At 40.0% G+C, this 17,024-nt stretch overlaps 1 protein-coding gene across 4 annotated transcripts in view; it reads left to right on the top strand.

Moving 5' to 3' along the window:
• Positions 1-17,024, top strand: part of PRELID2 (PRELI domain containing 2) — a 584,002-nt gene that overhangs the window by 76,158 nt on the left and 490,820 nt on the right. For 2 of the 4 annotated variants that reach the window (XM_003586322.6, XM_024995234.2), the window contains one exon: positions 1,157-5,564. The exons of the other annotated variants lie outside the window; for them this stretch is intronic. The gene's annotated coding sequence lies outside the window, so the exon portion shown is untranslated. Of the gene's footprint in view, positions 1-1,156; positions 5,565-17,024 lie in introns of those variants that run through there. 4 annotated transcript variants of the gene reach the window in all.

Below are 17,024 nucleotides of genomic sequence, written 5' to 3'. Positions count from 1 at the left end.
AACCCAGAGGTCAAATCTAACCTGTGGCCTCTTTTGTAAATAAAGTTTTATTGAAACACAGCTATGTTCCTGGTCATGTTCCAGCTACAGCAGAAGCATAGAGCTGTGACATATCTTTTACCATCTGGCCCTTTAAGAAAAGTTGCCTCTCCCAGGGATTAGAGTTTGATGGCTCCTAAATTAGCATGAGGTGGCCTCCTGGTGGTGGTATGGTCTTTGTTTTGTTTTAAATGTATCATTTGATCACATCTCGCCTCTAGTCCAAAGTTAATAATAGCATGAGCGTTAACTCTGACCAGGGGTTGGAGGGTGTTATTTTAAGGCATGAAAAAGCATTAAAACAATCACAACGATGAAGCCAAGACACCAGCAATAGTGACCATTAAAATTGCTTCATAAAGTTCTAGTGCACATGCGTAGTGGGGTGGAAATATAGGCGTTTTGTTTAGCAGGTGCAGTAGCACTCTGCTGTGGCGATACTGTAGGTGCCATGTCCAGTGTACTCAGGTTTTGAGCTTTGGAATGTCGCAGTGTTTTCAAAAAGCATTCCATGGGGTCTGTTCTACTACACATTTCAAATGTGCATAATTTAAAATCACACATAGAACCTGACCACATTGTGTAGGGTACCTCCTCGCACTAATGATGCTTCCATATCTCAGTGGCACGTGTATCCTAGTTGGTGTTGATAGTTAGAAGGTGATTTTGTCCTGAGCCAAGAGGGAGGTGCATAAATCTCACTAACCAGTCCGCTTGCGGTGTGCAGCTGACACATCTATCTGATAGATTTTTGATTTCCTGTCATTTTTGAAGAAAACAAATAGCCCTGACATCTGTTTGTTCTTGCTGCTGGCAGTTGGGAGGCCGGGCCTGGTGAGGTTTGATAACATAGTCACCTTCTTTCACATCGGAATGATAAAGACCTCAGTTTTCGCTATATCTTAACTTCCCTTTGAACCAGCTCCTCTGGGTAGCTGGACTTAATAAAATGAGGTGCTTGCTTTGTTAGAAGATCATTAGGAGGCAGAAATGCAATTTCTTCAAGTAATAGAATTCAAGTGACTCTTAAGAGTTGCTTCAGAAAAAGCAGGCAAATAAGTATTGACTGTTGAGACATATTTATTAGGTGATAAAGCCTGTTTGCTTTCTCTTGCAGGGAAGCCGTGTTGTGTCTTCTTCTGCTCGAGAATCTTTCCTCGGACACAACACATCCAAAGACATGGGTTTAGAGATACAGGTTTAAGGATGTGGTGTTGGCAGCTTACAGAAGAGGAGGCCTTCCTGCTGGCACTTGATGTGATCCATGCCCCTGGGAATCGGCCCCAGAGAGAGGCTTTTGTGGGGCTGACACATTCTGGCTGATTCTTGCGGCACAAGCTCTGCAATTTTACAAATAAAGAAAAAATCCCGGAGAACATGATGTCCAAAGAAAAAATTCTGGAGAAGCTGATGTCCGTCCTTCATCAGGACATCCTGCTGATTGCCTGGTGATGGTGTCAGGGCAGCTAAGGATGGGCCAGAGGCCTGGAAAGTGCTGTGTGTTTCTGCTTGTTCTAGGCATCATGGCTCATAGAATTCACAAGAGGATGCTGGGGCAAATAAAGGAGTTAAACCCCATACCTGATTCTTGGGTGGCCTGAAACAGACAGAAAAACACCAGACCTGTGTTGAAGTTAAGCCATACTCATAGTAATGTTGAAGAGTCTCAGAAGTCAGGAGCACTTGATTTTTTTCTACCCAGCAATACAACGTACCTGCCACCAGCATAGCTTTTATAATGTGAACTGTGATTGGTCCTTAACACAACCTGGAGCGGGCAGGGGGCCTGTGGGCTGTCATCTTGGCTCCTTCTAACTCATTCTGGGATGTGGAGCAGATCACGTGACCTCTTGGCTTTTTCACTGAGCAAATGGGGATAATCGGGCACAGATATTTCTACTTGTGATGATTAAACCAGGGTGTTTGGTGCACGTCTGGGAGCCAAACGAACAGAAGCGGGTTTGAACATACACGCGGCTCCCAGCAGCTCCATGATCATGTATGTAGTTTAAAGTCTTTCTGATACTCATTTTTAAAATTGTAAAATGGGGTTATAGAGTTAACCTTACAAGGTTGTTGGAACAATTGGACAACATGTGATTAAGTGCCTAGCATGCTTTTTGGTACACAGAAGTAAATAGAAGCCATTATTATTATTATGTGATACCGTTTTGGAAATATGCTTTTCCAGTGTAACGTAACGTAGTATTACTGTTTGAAAATTAGATGATGGTAGTTTGCATTTCCTATGATCGGAAACCAAAATGTATGTATGCACTACCTAAACGAAAGCTTGAAGAGAGGCAATAATTTGCAATTCATTTTAAGATAAAAATTGGGCCATTACTGGAAAGTCTTGGGGAAATCATTTTTTTTTAATATTTAAAAATTTTCCATTTAGTGCACTGATGAATTTCAGAGGAATTGTATTTTTCTTTCTTCTTTTTTTTTTCTTCTTCTTCTTTTTTTTTTAAATACAAGCCAGCCACTGTGAGCTCCTCATACGGTATTTGAGCTGTTTGTGCTGCCTGAGTTTTGTATCTCAGGATAATTTCCCTTTATTTCCTTAGTGTTTTATTCTTTGGTTGGGTTCAGAGGGAAAATGAATGGTGGAAATCTGAACATGCTTTGACCTCCTTTTCCAGTTTGTAAACGTAGGTTTTTGGAATAATGGCACATTTCCAAAAATAAAAGGTACTGTGAGTTATCATGGAGGTGAGAGGTGGGAAACCAGTATTTGAAAGTTGATGTTAGAATAATCATTACTTTGGGAGTTCCCTAGTGGCCTGGTGGTTAGGATTCCACTTTTTGACTGCCATGGCTTGGGTTCAGGCCCTGGTCAGGGAACTGAGGTCCTGCAAGCTGCAAGGTTTGGCCAGAAAAAAAAAAAAAGAGAATAAATGCAACCCTTCACATTCAATAACTTGCATTCCCTGAAGGCAGGAGTTCTCAGCCTTGGCTGTCCATTAGAACCACGTGGGAGCTTTCTGCAATCCTATTGCCGGGGTTTCATCCCAGACCAATAAGTCAGAGTCTCCAGGGGTGGATCCTAAACATCAGCTTTTTTTGTTTTTTTTATAAAGCTCCCTAGGTGATTCCAATGAACAGCTAAGGACACGAACTCTACAGTGATTTCTAGGTGATTTGCAGGTATTATCTGATTTCTTTTTTAACACCTCCAAGGTAGGAAAGCATCTTTGTAGCAGGAATTACTGTTAGAGTAAAGCACAGAGAGACTGACTTTTGGCCTTAATTGCTTAAAGCTGGTGCAGCTGATGCAAATGCCTCCAGGGTCTGGCAAGTGATCTGGTGCATGAAGCAGGCTGCTGGACCCCAGGGAGACCCCAGGAATATGTGGCTGGCCAAAGGTGGGCAGCTGCCACCCAGTTCAGCACAGTGCTGCCAAGTGGCTGGTTTTTCTTGTTCTTCCAATTTCCAGGGAAAGGATAGAATTAAAAAAAAAAAAAAAAAAAAAACTTCCAATTTTTATGTGTTGGCAACGAATTCAGGATTGTTTAAAACATTGTGCCAGCCAAACAAAACATGTTTGCCGGTAGTTTCCAGCCTTTGCTTCAAGAGTGTTAAGGACCAGCTTAAACATCTCAGCCAATTTTTGAGAGATTTGCATTTCCCGATTCTGGATGTAAGCTGCTCTCTGCCTCTCCCAAGACTGCTTTCACATGTATTTTCCTCCCCTTTCCCGAGCAGTCCTCTGAACTCACATCAGACACTTTTCTTCACTATTTTTTTCTCCGTGGGCATCCATTACTTCAAGCTTACATATATGGCTTAGAAATCTTATGCTCCTTTTAAAATTAATTAGGGCTTGTTAATTTTTTTTTTTTTAAATTATATGTCAGAACCCTTTTCATGTGATACAACATTTAGAAGTCCACGTCTAACTTGACTATCTATAAAATGTCAAAACCAGGAGTATAGCCTTGTGGGCACATCAGGAACATGAGTGGGCAGGGTTAACTCCCAGACCTGGCCAGCCTGCTCCTGGCCTGGTTGCTGAACCTACAAGTGAAGGTGAGGCTGTATCAAAGTGATTCTCAGGCTTCTGCTTGTACCATAAATCCTGAGGAGGTGGGCTCAACTGCAGGTTCCGAGAGTCTGCCCCAGTGATTCATGAAATTTCAGTTGGGACTCAGGGATCTGCATTTTAAAACAAGTTCACTAACAGATTTGATTGTGCTGTTCCACAGACCAGATTTTGAGAAATGGTGATCTAGGGGAAGTGTTTGTGGCTTGTGTGTCTATCATATAAGAAGGCTTTATAGTCGATTGGGCCCACTGATTAATACAGGACACAGTATCAAGCTCTCATGCACAGAGAGGCTGACTTAGGCTATCCCTACATGATTGAGGTGCTCTCACCATGAATGAGCTTTTGTGGTTTCAGGTTTTATGTGGATATAAAAGGTGCTATATTCTTTGGATATAAATTGCTTTGTGTATTTTATAAGCAGTATTGTGTAGTAATATCTTATTTATCAGACATCATGGGCACATGGTATAGCCGACTCAAGGTTATCCTTTGTTTTTTATCGACTATGATTGCTTTACAAAGTTGTGTTAGTTTCTGCTGTACAGCACTGTGAATCAGCCATGTGTATGCGTATATCCCCTCCCTCTGAGCCGCCCTCCCATCCCACCCCTCTAGGGCATCACAGCAGTTAGTTGAGCTCCCTGTATTACGTAGCACTTCCAGCTGGCTGGCTATTTTACACGTGGTAGTGTTTATACGTCAATGCTACTCTCTCAGTAAGGTTATTCTTTTAAGTCGCATGTCTTTTTTGCTCTAATTCAGCCATTTACGTGAAACTCTTAATTTAGTATCTATTTCCCTGCTTTTGTAAACAGACTCTACTGAAGATAGGAATTTCATTTCAGCATGGTCATTTATGTTTTGCCTTCTTTCAGGTTCTGTTCAGGTTTGTTAAAGCCCCTCTGCTGAACAGCTCTGCTCCTTGAGTTTTTCCATGGTTTTCCAAGTTTCTTCTTTTCTGTCACTGTTGCCTGTCATGTCTCGCTGCCTAACTCTGCGTATCTCTATGAACTTCCATCTCCATTGCCACCTGGGGTTGGGTAATGCTGTTAATTGCATACTGTGTGAAGGAACAGTAAACAGGAGCCAAGCGAGTCTTCGGGAGGCTTTTCTAACAGTGAAGTGGATGAATGTTGCTATGTTATTTTAGTGGCTCTGCTACTTCCTCTGACTGACTTCCTGATGCTCAACTGCAGTTGTCAGATCTGTGACCACAAGATAACTGAGGTATTGGTACCAATGATGTCCTTAGATCTGTACTCTGTTGTCTCCCCAACTGTGTTAGTGTTCTTATATATACAGTTTTATAATGTTAAATGTAAGTAGATTACAAATGAACATATCTGTGCCAACTGTCTGTTTGGGATAAAGTGTTTTTGATTCAGTGTTACTGTGATTTAGAGCTACAAATTAGTTGTATCCCTTTGAAATTTGATCCTGTCATCCTTCTGAAATAAAGGTGTCACAACTAATATTTATGTGTGAATGTTAATTTCTCGAGGGAATCACACCACCCGGCAGAGCTTGTATGTATCATTTGTAGCAATGATAATCTAATGTAGTAATCTAGTTCTTTTTAGCAATCCCAGAGAAGAGTTTTAGGCCAATCAGATATGTTCGTTCCCTGCCTCTCCCAAGTGGAGCCATTGTTTCTCCCAGAAACAAGCAGAGGCTGCTCTTACCAGATGAGAAAATGGGTCCTGTGCTAACGGAACAAAGGTTCTGCAGGGCAGGAAGGCACGAGAAACAGACATGAAGTCATGTGGTCCTAAAGGGGAGGCAGAGACAGAGCAGCTGCGTGTTGACCTGTTTGTGAGGCTCAGCTATACTTTCTGTACTTTGTTTACATGGGATTTGCTTTTGTCCTTGTGTTTGTCCACCGTTTACTTGAATGTATGCAAGTAGATTTCAGCGCCTTGTTTCCAAAGTGCCCTGTCCAAGTCCTGTTGATGCCTTTCCTTTGTTAAAGCCTGGGGGCCTTGAGGGGTAGAGTCCTTGGTTGATTCATCCAGCACTTATTGAACACCTACTGTGTGCAATAGAAGGACGGGATTTGTCTTCTCTTTTGACTTGATCCAGTGGGTTTCCAAGAGGCTTACCACTTCCTTGTACTAAGAGGGGACAATAGGGGGCACTAATTGATGGTAAGACCAGATACACTTATCACTTGGGTTAATCACACCATGATTGCTTATTTAATTAAAAGATGCAGAAAATAGCACAGGATGCACAGTGGAGAGCTCAGCACAAAATGTATAGCTCGATGGCCCCACAGCCTCACCAGCAGCTTGCATGGTTGTGTAATCATGTTTGAATTAGTGCAGGGCACATCATATGTTTTGGAAGATGAGTTCTCTCCAGGCTCAGCCTTATACACAGAAAGGTGGAGCTGCCCTGTGTGGGACCACCTCCTACCCTGGTCAGGAGTGCACCATGACTGCAGGGAGCAATATGCAGCATAAAAGGCTTTTACTTTCAGACCTTTCTAACCACTACAACCTGCTCTGAGGACATCCCTGAATTCAGGGCTGCAGTTTCAGTGTCTGGTTTCCTTGATGTCTGGGCAGGTCATACTAATTCTGGCTCATCTTGAAAACCCTGGAGCCTTCACACAAGCCTTGGAGAGACTGAGGCAGGTAAAGGGGTAGAGTCGTAAGGACAGACCCAGTGCAATGAGGACTCCGAATAAAAATTAACTTATAGAAACACTTGAGAGATTTAACTTAAAATGCTATGTTTCTTACATTCCTCGACTGCCAATTGGAATCCCCTTGGAGTTTCAAAAATTCTGATGCCTGGATCCCACCCCAGAGATTCTAGGCTGCAGCCCCTGCCTCAGGGTTGCATCAAGCTCCCCAACTGATCACGAACAGCTGCAGCGATTCTATCAGGATTCTAAGTAATGTGGTTATCCTTAAGCTGGCTGGGAGAAGGAGTTTGCAAAATGAAAACTTTTTTTTCCTAATATTTTGCCTGTGTCTGTGCTTAGTCATGTCTGACTCTTTGCCATCCCATGGACTTTATAGCCCACCAGGCTTCTCTGTCCATTGAATTTTCCAGGCAAGAAACTGGAGTTGGTTGCCATTTCCTCCTCTAGGGCATTTTTCCTACCCAGGGATTGAACCCATGTCTCTTGTGTCTCCTGCATGGGCAGGCAGATTCTTTACCACTGTGCCACCTGGGATTTTAGTCCTTCAGAAAAATATAATTCGTTGTCTAAGAAAAAGATGATCCAGTGTCTCTTAAATGCTAATAGAAGAAAAGAGAGCCTAAAAATACGCCACCACGCACAGCCTGCTTTGTTAACTCAAAACTTTGGGTTGTATTTGGTGGAACAGAATCTCATGCAAGGATCCCCTAACAACTCAAGACCTTTATTTGTCCTAAAGGGTTAAACTGAGTGACTGCACTGCTGGACCTTAAGATGTAGCTCTCTAAGCTATGGACAGTCATGCTGTGCAGGAGACAGCAGAGAGAAAATAGCAGTCCCCATCCTGTTAAATTAAACTCCACGGAGCTATTCTCCAGCATTCTACGAGAAGGTTAGAGCCATTTAGTGCCTGCCATCTGTTAAGCTGCTGATGGAATCATTACTGCTTTGTGTCAGTGCCAGGATGAACTTTTAGATCCGATGACAAAGGAGAAAATGCTAACTGTTCAGTTGCATGCTTTTGTTTTCCTGTTTTGAGTTTAGGTGTCTCCTTAAATTCAGGAGTCCATCAGTTATTCAGACTTTGAAATGATTCCATTTCCAGTTTCTTTAGAGGTTTAGGGGAAATTATTTTTGGGGCTGAAGCTCCTCTGTTATTTGTGTAGTTTAAGGATGGAGTCATTAGTCAAGACCAAAGTCATTCTTGTCAATTGGTCAAAAAATTTTTTTTCTGTGGTCCTCAGGACATGAAGTCTCTAAAAAGCAGCCAGAAAAAATTCAATAAATGAATGATCCCAGTGTAACATTATAGTAAATGGAAACAGGATTTGAGGCAAGGAGGGGAGAAATGTACAAGGTCATACCAGTCACTGATTAGGTTAGGGTGACTACAAGGAAAACTTTACTGTCTTAATTTCTTTCCCAAATGACATTTCAGAGCTGGGGAATATAGCGTGGAGGTTTAGAGCCTTAATTAATTTGTTTAAAAATATTTCTGAACGTATCCACAGATACAGCAGAAAAAAGTTCAATACAGCTCTTCTGGTGTCTTGGTGGTTGGATTTAAAGCTTTGAAACTAGATGGCTACGATTTTTAATTACAGTTTTAAATTGGATTAAACTATGCATCAGATTACAGTTGGAACCATTCCAGTATGGAGAGTAGTTTTTTTGTATGTGTGAAGTTAGAGCCAGCATTATAACTTGTTTCCTTAGGTGTTAATTGTTCTGTCAAGTGCTATGAGAACCATTTTGTCCTGAAACAATAAACGGTAACAATGGTTTGGGGGCCTTATTAAAGGCAAAGATTTTGCAGCGAAGAAATGGGGAATATCAAAGTGCCAGCCAGTCCCTCTGATCTACCTCTGAAACCTCTTCCTAGGGGTATCACCAGCAATTCTCAAAGCAGTGTATGTATTTGTACTGGGAAAATATGGCCATCTCTCTGAAGGATGCGTGGAGCTGAAAGATAGATGGGCAAAATGCTCCTCTTAGCAAATTTCTCTCAAAGATTTGCAGGAAAAACGTTTTTCTTGAATGTATAACTTCATGGAGTGTGAGATTGCAATGGATTCTTAATTTTAACAAAAGGAGACATAAAAGACATCTTGCTTGGGACCCTGCTTCACAAGCTGCCTTGTACATAGCAGGTGTTATGTTAGGCTGAATATATGGAAATTCTGAAGGATGGCAGCTATGTATGCTCAGTCTTACAGAAGCACTTGCAATTAGTACATCCTCAAAGCTTGGTGGCCCAATGGTAAAGAAACCGCTTGCGAATACAGGAGATGCGGGTTCGGTCTCTGACTCTGGGAGATCCCCTAGAGAAGGAAGTGGCTACCCACTCCAGTATTCTTGCCTGGGAAATCCCACGGACACAGGAACCTGGTGGGCTATAGTCCATGGAGTGGCAATAGAGTTGGACACGAATTAGCGACTAAACAACAAATCCTGCGGGCCCTGTTCTGCTGGTTAGAGGTCCCTTTCTGGAAAAGTTGGAGAGACCTGATGGGAGCCACCTCTGACCCCCCAAAACTGCCGGAACCGCTGTGCCCCTGAGTCGGCCTTCCTTCCTGGCAGCATGGCCTTTGCCTGCCAATGTCTTGTAGTAGAAACGTGTCAAATACCCAGGAAACTTGGGCAAGGCTTGCCTTCAGGGGCATCACAGATTATTTTGAGGACTGAGTTAATGTAGAGCTCTTAGTTGTTGAGAAGGAAGTACATAAGTAGAAAGAGCCTTTACTGACTATTAAAATTTAAATTATTTTTCACTACATTTTTTTTTGAGGGGAGCAGTCATGTTTCCACTTTTATTCAGAGAAAACATAAGAAAATTTCATTTGTCAATATAATGCTTTAAACATACTGTTTTCTTCTAAACAGAGGCAGTTCAGATGCAGCTATAAACCACAGCTTTCTCTAACTGGGCTGTCTGTGGTGTTTAACCCAGGGTGCTTGTTAAAATCAATGGGAAGGGGTGTAATTAGTCTTGATGGGGTAAAATAACAAACACAGGGAAAAACTAATGAAGCAGTGTTTTGATTCTTGTAATTATAGTGGTGCGGCTGTTTCTGTTATCATGAAGCTCTTATCATTTCCAATAAGAAAGCCCTTTTCTGGTTTATAGATATATTTTAACTGTCATGTAGATGGAAATTGTATGGCAGCTGCTAGCAGGAATAACCTTTATTTTTGTTTAAAAAACACATGTTTCTGTTGAGAATGCCAGCTTTGGTATTACCCCAGCTTCTTTGTTGAAATAACACATCCTGGTCAGATCTGAATTTCCCTTCACAAAAGTGAAATTTGACAATAAATTTGGCATTAGATTAAAATACAAGAAATCTGATTGGCTTCAAATAGAGCCCAGAGGTTTAAACTAGAATCCTAGTTATGCTCTGTGCTAGCTGTGTGCCTAATAAGCAGTCTGGGCTTCATTTTCCTCATATAGGATGGAGGGGTAATAGGGCCTATTTTATAGGGTTGTTGAAAGGATTAAATGAGTTTAAGACATGTAAAAACAGTTGGAATGGAAGAGTGCCTGGCACATAGTAAACACTCAAGCAATCTCTAGAAGAGACTGTGGTATTAATTCTTTAAATATTTGGTAGAATTTGCCAGTGAAAGTATCCAAGCCTGAAGATCTTTGTTTTAGGGAGATTTTTAATTACAAATGTGATCTATGTTATGGAGCTCTTCTATTTCATACTGGGTGAGTTGTAGCTTGTGTTTTTTGAGGAATTGCTGCATATTGTATAAATTGTCAAGTTTTTGTAGAGTTGTTCATAGTATTTTCATATTATCTTTTTCATGTCTGCCTGGTCTTTAATCATATGCTCTGTCAACTTTATTGATCTTTCCAAAGAGCCAGCTCTTTGTTTCAGTGATTTTTTGGTGTGTTTTATGGACTTGTGTTTTTATTATTTCTGTCTCCTGCTTGCTTTGCTTTGCTATTTTGCTTTTATTTTGTAGGTCTTAAGGTAGGAATTTTAGATTATTCATTTGAGACTTTTCCACTTTTCTAATGTATACATTTAGTGCTATACATTTCCCTCCAAGCATTGCTTTAACTGTGTTCCACAAATTTTAATATGGTGTATTTTCATTTTTATTCAGTTCAATATATTAAAAAAATATCTCTCAAGACTTTCTTTTTGACCCATGGATTATTTAGAAGTGTATTGTTTAGTCTTCCAGTTGGGAATTTTGTGGACACCTTTTTGCTTTTGATTTTAATCTCATTACACTGTGGTTGGAGAACACACTCAAATGGTTTCAACTCTTTAAATTTACTGTTTTTTTTTTTTTTTCTGGCCCAGAATGTATAAACTATCTTGGTATATATTTCATGGGAACTTGAAAAGAATGGATATTCTGCTCTTGTTGGGGGAAGTGTTCTACAAACGTTGCTTATATCCTAATGGTTGACGGTGTTGTTGAGTTGTTCTGTATTCTATCTGATGTTCCATGTAGCTGTACTATCAGTTGTTGAGAGAAGGCTATTGAGCTCTTCAATTACAATTGTGGATTTGTCTGTTCCTCATTTTATGTCTGTAGATTTTTGCTTCACGTGTTTTATAGCTCTGTTCTTTTGTACGTATACTTTTAGGATTGCTATGTCTTCTTTTTGGATTAATCTTTTATAATTTTATAATTTTCTTTGCCCTAAAGTTTCTTTTAGTTAGAGTACCTCTAATAGGAGTGCCTACATTTTTTTTTAATTAATGTTACTTTTTAAGTGCATTTCTTATAAATAACATACAGTTGGGTCATGTTTTTAAATCTGTTTTGCATTCTCTGACTTTTAATTGGTTATTTAGATCATTTGTATTTAATATAATTATTGACTTATTAGGGCTTAAGTTTTCCTTTTTTTAAAAAAAATTCTGTTTGTTCTGTTTTGGGGATGCCTTCCTTGGGGTCATTCAAACACATTTTAGAAAATTTGTTTGGTTTATCATGTGGCGTTTCTGAGTGACTGTCTTTGGGTAACCTTTTCTTTTAGTGATGACTAGGCTGCCCCTTTCCTGGTCCTCTGCCTAGAGAGAGAGGGCTTTTATTGTTTTGTTTGCTTTTTTTGGGGTCTGTGCCCGTTGGCATTTCCAGGTTGCTGGTTTCTTCAGCACTCAGCCTGAAATATGTGAGTTACAAGGGAAACTCATTGTCAGATTGTTGTTTGGACCTCAAGTTTCCTAGTTGATTTGTCTTCTTTCCTTCACTTGTCATAGTATGCTTGTTTTGTTTTTTCTGTAACGTTCAGGGATTTAAATTTAGTACCACTGACTTTTTTTTTTATAAGTCCAAAGTCATTGCGCTCCTTCCTTTGCTTCTCAGCTGAAGTGTCATTTCTGGGAAGCTCCTTCAGAGCCTACGCTAGCTCCGAGGGAGCCTAAGCTCACTAGGCGGGATCCCCATTACCCTTTCACATAGCACACTGTACTTCTTCCTATAACTTGTTCAGGTCTATCTCTTCCATTTGACAGCTCTGAGGGAAGGGACTTGGTCCCGTCTGGAATAAATGAGTGACATCATCACTTGTAAAATGAGGGAATTGGAATAAATGAATTTGGAGATCTTCCATCTCTCCTTTTCCTTTTCTCTCCCTATTTTTTCTCTTTTTCTCTCCTTTTCCCCTACTCCTCCTTCCAGATTGTTTCCAAAATAGAATCACACCTGAAATCTTCTACTTCTGTGCTTTGTCAACATTGTTTTGTTTTTCATGAAAAGCAAAATGTAAATTTTGGTCATCTGTTAGATAAATAATGACTTCTTCCTATGGTTTTAGTTTGCACTTACTTATTTGGATACCAGGGAAGTTCATCCATCCTGTCAATAAATGTCAACCATCTCCTGTGTTCCATAATCGGTGGAAGAAGGTGTTGGAGATAGAATAGTTCACAAAATAAAGACTTTGCTCTCATGGAGCTTGCAGTTGAAATTTTTTCATATTGTTATTATTTACATATCTTTTGTGAATTGCATCTCCAGATTAGTTGGTCATCCACATGCCGCCCTCTCTTTTTCAGCATTCACTTAACAAATATTTTGCTCAGGAGTATGAGAAATGTAAAGTTAAGATAGTCCATTTCACAATTCACTCAGCATCTATTCTGCCTCACCAGTTCATACATTTAAACAAAAGTGTTTTTCTAAAAATACAGGTCTGAGAAGCTCACTTGTGACTATATTGTACACTCAGTAAAAGGTTTTTTTTTTTTTTGAAAAATAAAGGCCAAAATGGTTGTGATTTTTGGCATTTTATTTTTATAATAAATGTGTGGCCTCACTGTGTAGCAGCAGTTTAATACCATACATTGCAAGAGGGAATTGAGCAGTTGGATTTAAGGAAACCATTTTAAACAAGGGCCAGTTGCAGTGGTAGGTTGTAATTGCAAAGGACTCTGCCTGGATTTTAATTTGTCATCTTATTTTACTTAAGGATGATTATTCGATTTGGCATTTCTCAGATGTCAGAGACAGTCATGAAAGGTCCTGGATGACAAAGCCTGTAACATCAACAAGGTTTTAAACAAAACCCAGCATTTCTCTGAGCTAAAGTTCTACTCATTTCAGAGGGAGCCTGAGTTAGCACGCATTAGTCTAATGACACAGCTGGTCATGCTGATCATCCACTTCATTTATTTCACATGTTGTAATCATCCATCATATCTGTAGAGGGCATGTCAGTTTATTTACGAAGCACTTCCGTATCCATTATCATGTGTAATCCCTGAAGCAGCCGTGTGGAGGTGGTAGAAGGTGACATTCAGGTGAGAACCGGAGGCTCACAGTGGGTAAGTGACTTGTCTGAGAGCACATAGGTAGTAAGTGGCTAAATTGGAATCATTGTTTGGCTACATGTTTATCATATTGCAAATGAAATTTCTTGATAATGCCATGTGATGCTAGAAACATCAGAGAGAAACGTCTATATATCCCTTGATATTTCCTGATCACAAACTACTATTTGCATTTTGTCATGTCATTTTCATGTGAATTTTATTTGCCTTCTTTCCTTGACGTGGAATAAACATCCACTTTGACTCAGTTGATGGTTTCTGAGTGTGTATAAAAACACATCTTGTGAAAAGGCCTTTTTTTAGTTCCTTTCAAATTACCCTGTCTGACTATTGTTTCTTCCTGTGATTTTGACTACTATGGTGATAGAGCCAGACTTACTTATACTAATTGTAGTTTTTTCACCAGTAAAATAAGCTATTTGGGTTAGCATCTGGGGAATGTAGAAACTCATGTTTAGAAGAGGCTTTAAGAGCCTAAACTGTCAAATTGGATGGATCATGGATCAAGTGTTGGCTAGTAAGTCTTCCATTTACTAACTGCGTAGCCTGAGACAAGTTATTTAAGCACTCTGAATTTTTTCTCATTGGTGAAATGTAATTGGAAACTATATTTACTGACAGAAATGTTGTAAAGTAATTAGAACAGTGCCTGGCATTTAGCAACCAATCAAAAAAAGTGAGCTTTCTTTCTAGATTAGGAGGTTGGTTGGCTGGATTGATGAACGCTCTCTATTTTCCCCTATACATGGTGACTGATATCTACAGCGTCCTGAATAATCATTGCTAGTATACCTCACTCATTTACTTTGAGAATTCTGTTCTCAAAAATTGAACTACATGTTTTGTAAGACTTGTATTTATTCCCAAAGCAGTTTATGTTCATTACAGTTATGACTATTTAATTAAATATTATGTAAATAGGTGTATTCATTTCCCATTGCTGCTTTAACAAATAACCATAGACCTAGTGGCTTCAGTTCAGTTCCGTTGCTCAATTGTGTTCAACTCTTTGTGACTCCATGGACTGCAGCATGCCAGGCCTCCCTGTCCATCACCAACTCCCAGAGTTTACTCAAACTCATGTCCATTGAGTTGGTGATGCCATCCAACCATCTCATCCTCTGTCATCCCCTTCTCCTCCTGCCTTCAATCTTTCCCAGCATCAGGGTCTTTTCCAGTGAGTCAGTTCTTTGCATCAAGTGGCCAAAGTATTGGAGTTTCAGCTTCAGCATCAGTCCTTCCAATGAATATTCAGGACTGATTTCCTTTAGGATGGACTGGTTGGATCTCCTTGCAGTCCAAAGGACTCTCAAGAGTCTTTTCCAATACTACAGTTCAAAAGCATCAAATTTTCAGCGCTCAGCCTTCTTTATAGTCCAGCTCTCACATCCGTACAAGAAAAACCGTAGCTTTGACTAGATGGACCCTTGTTGGCAAAGTAAAACAATACAAATGTATTATCTTATTAGAGGTCAATCTGAAATGAGTTTCACTGGCTTAAGTTGTCAGCAGGACTCCATTCCTTCCTGAGGCCCAAAGGGAGAACCTGTTCCCTTGCCTTTTCCAATTTCTAAATGCCTCCTACATTCCTTGACTTGTGACTGGCTCCTTCCTCCGTAGTAGCCACCAGTACAGTATTTTCAAATTTCTCTCTGCCTCATCACCTCTCTCTTTCACAAGGAACATTATGATTACACTGGGTTCACTGGGTAAGCTGACATAATCTCCCCAGCTCAAGAACTTTGATTTAATCACATCTGCTATCATCTTTTGCCAAAAAGTATTATATTCATGGGTTCTGAGAATTAGAGCATGGTCATTTTTTTGTTGTTGTTGTTTAGTTGCTAAGTCATGTCCTACTCTTTTGCTACCCTATGGTATCCTGCCAGGCTCCTCTATCCATGGGATTTCCCAGGCAAGAATACTGGAATGGGTTGCCATTTCATACTTCAGAGGGTCATCCCCATGCAGGGACCGAACCCACATATCCTGCATTGGCAGGCAGATTCTTTACCACTCAGCCACCAGAGAAGCTCATGTTCATCTTTGGGGGATCATTATTCTGCATACCATAGCTGTCAACATTAGGGAGCAGAGAGGGGGTGTTTTTATGAAACCTAATTTCTTCCATTGGAAAGACTAATTGCATTAAATTGAAAAAAGATTGCTTTTGAGTTAGATGTGGGCTAGATACTATAGAAAGTCAAGAAGGATTCTGGACTCAGGTTGCTTCTGAATTGTCCCTATGCTCTTGCTTCATTTAGAGAAACAGTGGGAATCAGAAAAGGCATTATGTTTATTTATGGGAGAAATGTAATACAGAAATCTAGTCAATGGATGCATTCATGAAAAGTCCTTGGTTCCACACAAGAAGACTGGCAAAGGTACTTACATGTAATTTATATAAGTTGAAGTGAGATACTTAAAATGTTTTTTGCTGCTGCTGCTAAGTCGCTTCAGTCGTGTCCAACTCTTAGCGACCCCATGGATTGCAGCCTACCAGGCTCCTCTGTCCATGGGATTTTCCAGGTGAGAGTACTGGAATCGGATGCCATTGCCTTCTCCTTAAAATGTTTGAGTACTATTTTTTACTGTTTTCCCACTGTAAGATAAAATGTCTCACTTTGTTGGTTAACCAGAGAACTGTCAACCACATGGTCAGGTAAAGGATTGTCCTTTTATTATTTAATCAGTCCACATTCCATTCCTATCCCATCTGTTTGGAGGTTATTCTCCCCTAGCTCAGAGATTCTTGACATTTTGGTGGAAGTCTTCAGCCTTTTTGAGAATTTGGTGAATGCTAAGTCTGACCTTGAAAAACATCCACACAGACATTTTTTTTTCCTTTCATTCTAGTACTTTGGGTACAGAGTTACTAAATCCTTCAGTTTGTGTTCAGCTCTCATTTTTGTGTGCAAAGCTATCTTCTTGTTTTTACCTTCGCCTCTCATCACCATTTTCATTCCCAGCCCTACACCATTCTCCCTGTAGATACCCTTCCTAGTTTATTTAATACTTATTCTTGGATAGCTATGTTACAGGAAGATTGTGTTGTTTTGCAAACTCAACATTTCACATATAATTTTAGAATAATTTATGCATGTTCTGAGGGCTGTTCTCAAAATTCAAATTTAAATTAAGATTATGTACAATTGAAAAATTCTCAGTTGTGCTAGCCACATTTTAAGTGCCTCATGGCCGTATGTGGCTAGAGGCTGCACCTGTATAGCCCAGTCCAGATATAGAACATGTCCATCGTTGTATAAAGTTCGTGGGAGAACATTTTCCTAAATGATCTCTAAGAACTCTCCCAGTTCTAATGCTGTGGGTTTTTCTAATTGGAGACGTTTTCTATATCAAGCATTTCTTTGTGCTTGTGTGGAATAACTCATTCCTCAAATGAGAGTCCTTGACAAAGAGAAGACAAAAGAAAGGCTCTAAATATGAAAACTTTAAGTAATGGTTCTAGATTCAGCATGTTAAA

The sequence above is a fragment of the Bos taurus genome, chromosome 7 (genome assembly GCF_002263795.3).
Source record: "Bos taurus isolate L1 Dominette 01449 registration number 42190680 breed Hereford chromosome 7, ARS-UCD2.0, whole genome shotgun sequence".
NCBI classification, from domain to species: domain Eukaryota; kingdom Metazoa; phylum Chordata; class Mammalia; order Artiodactyla; family Bovidae; genus Bos; species Bos taurus.
Note: the sequence above shows the minus strand (reverse complement) of the source record. Positions and strands in the feature narration are given on the sequence as shown.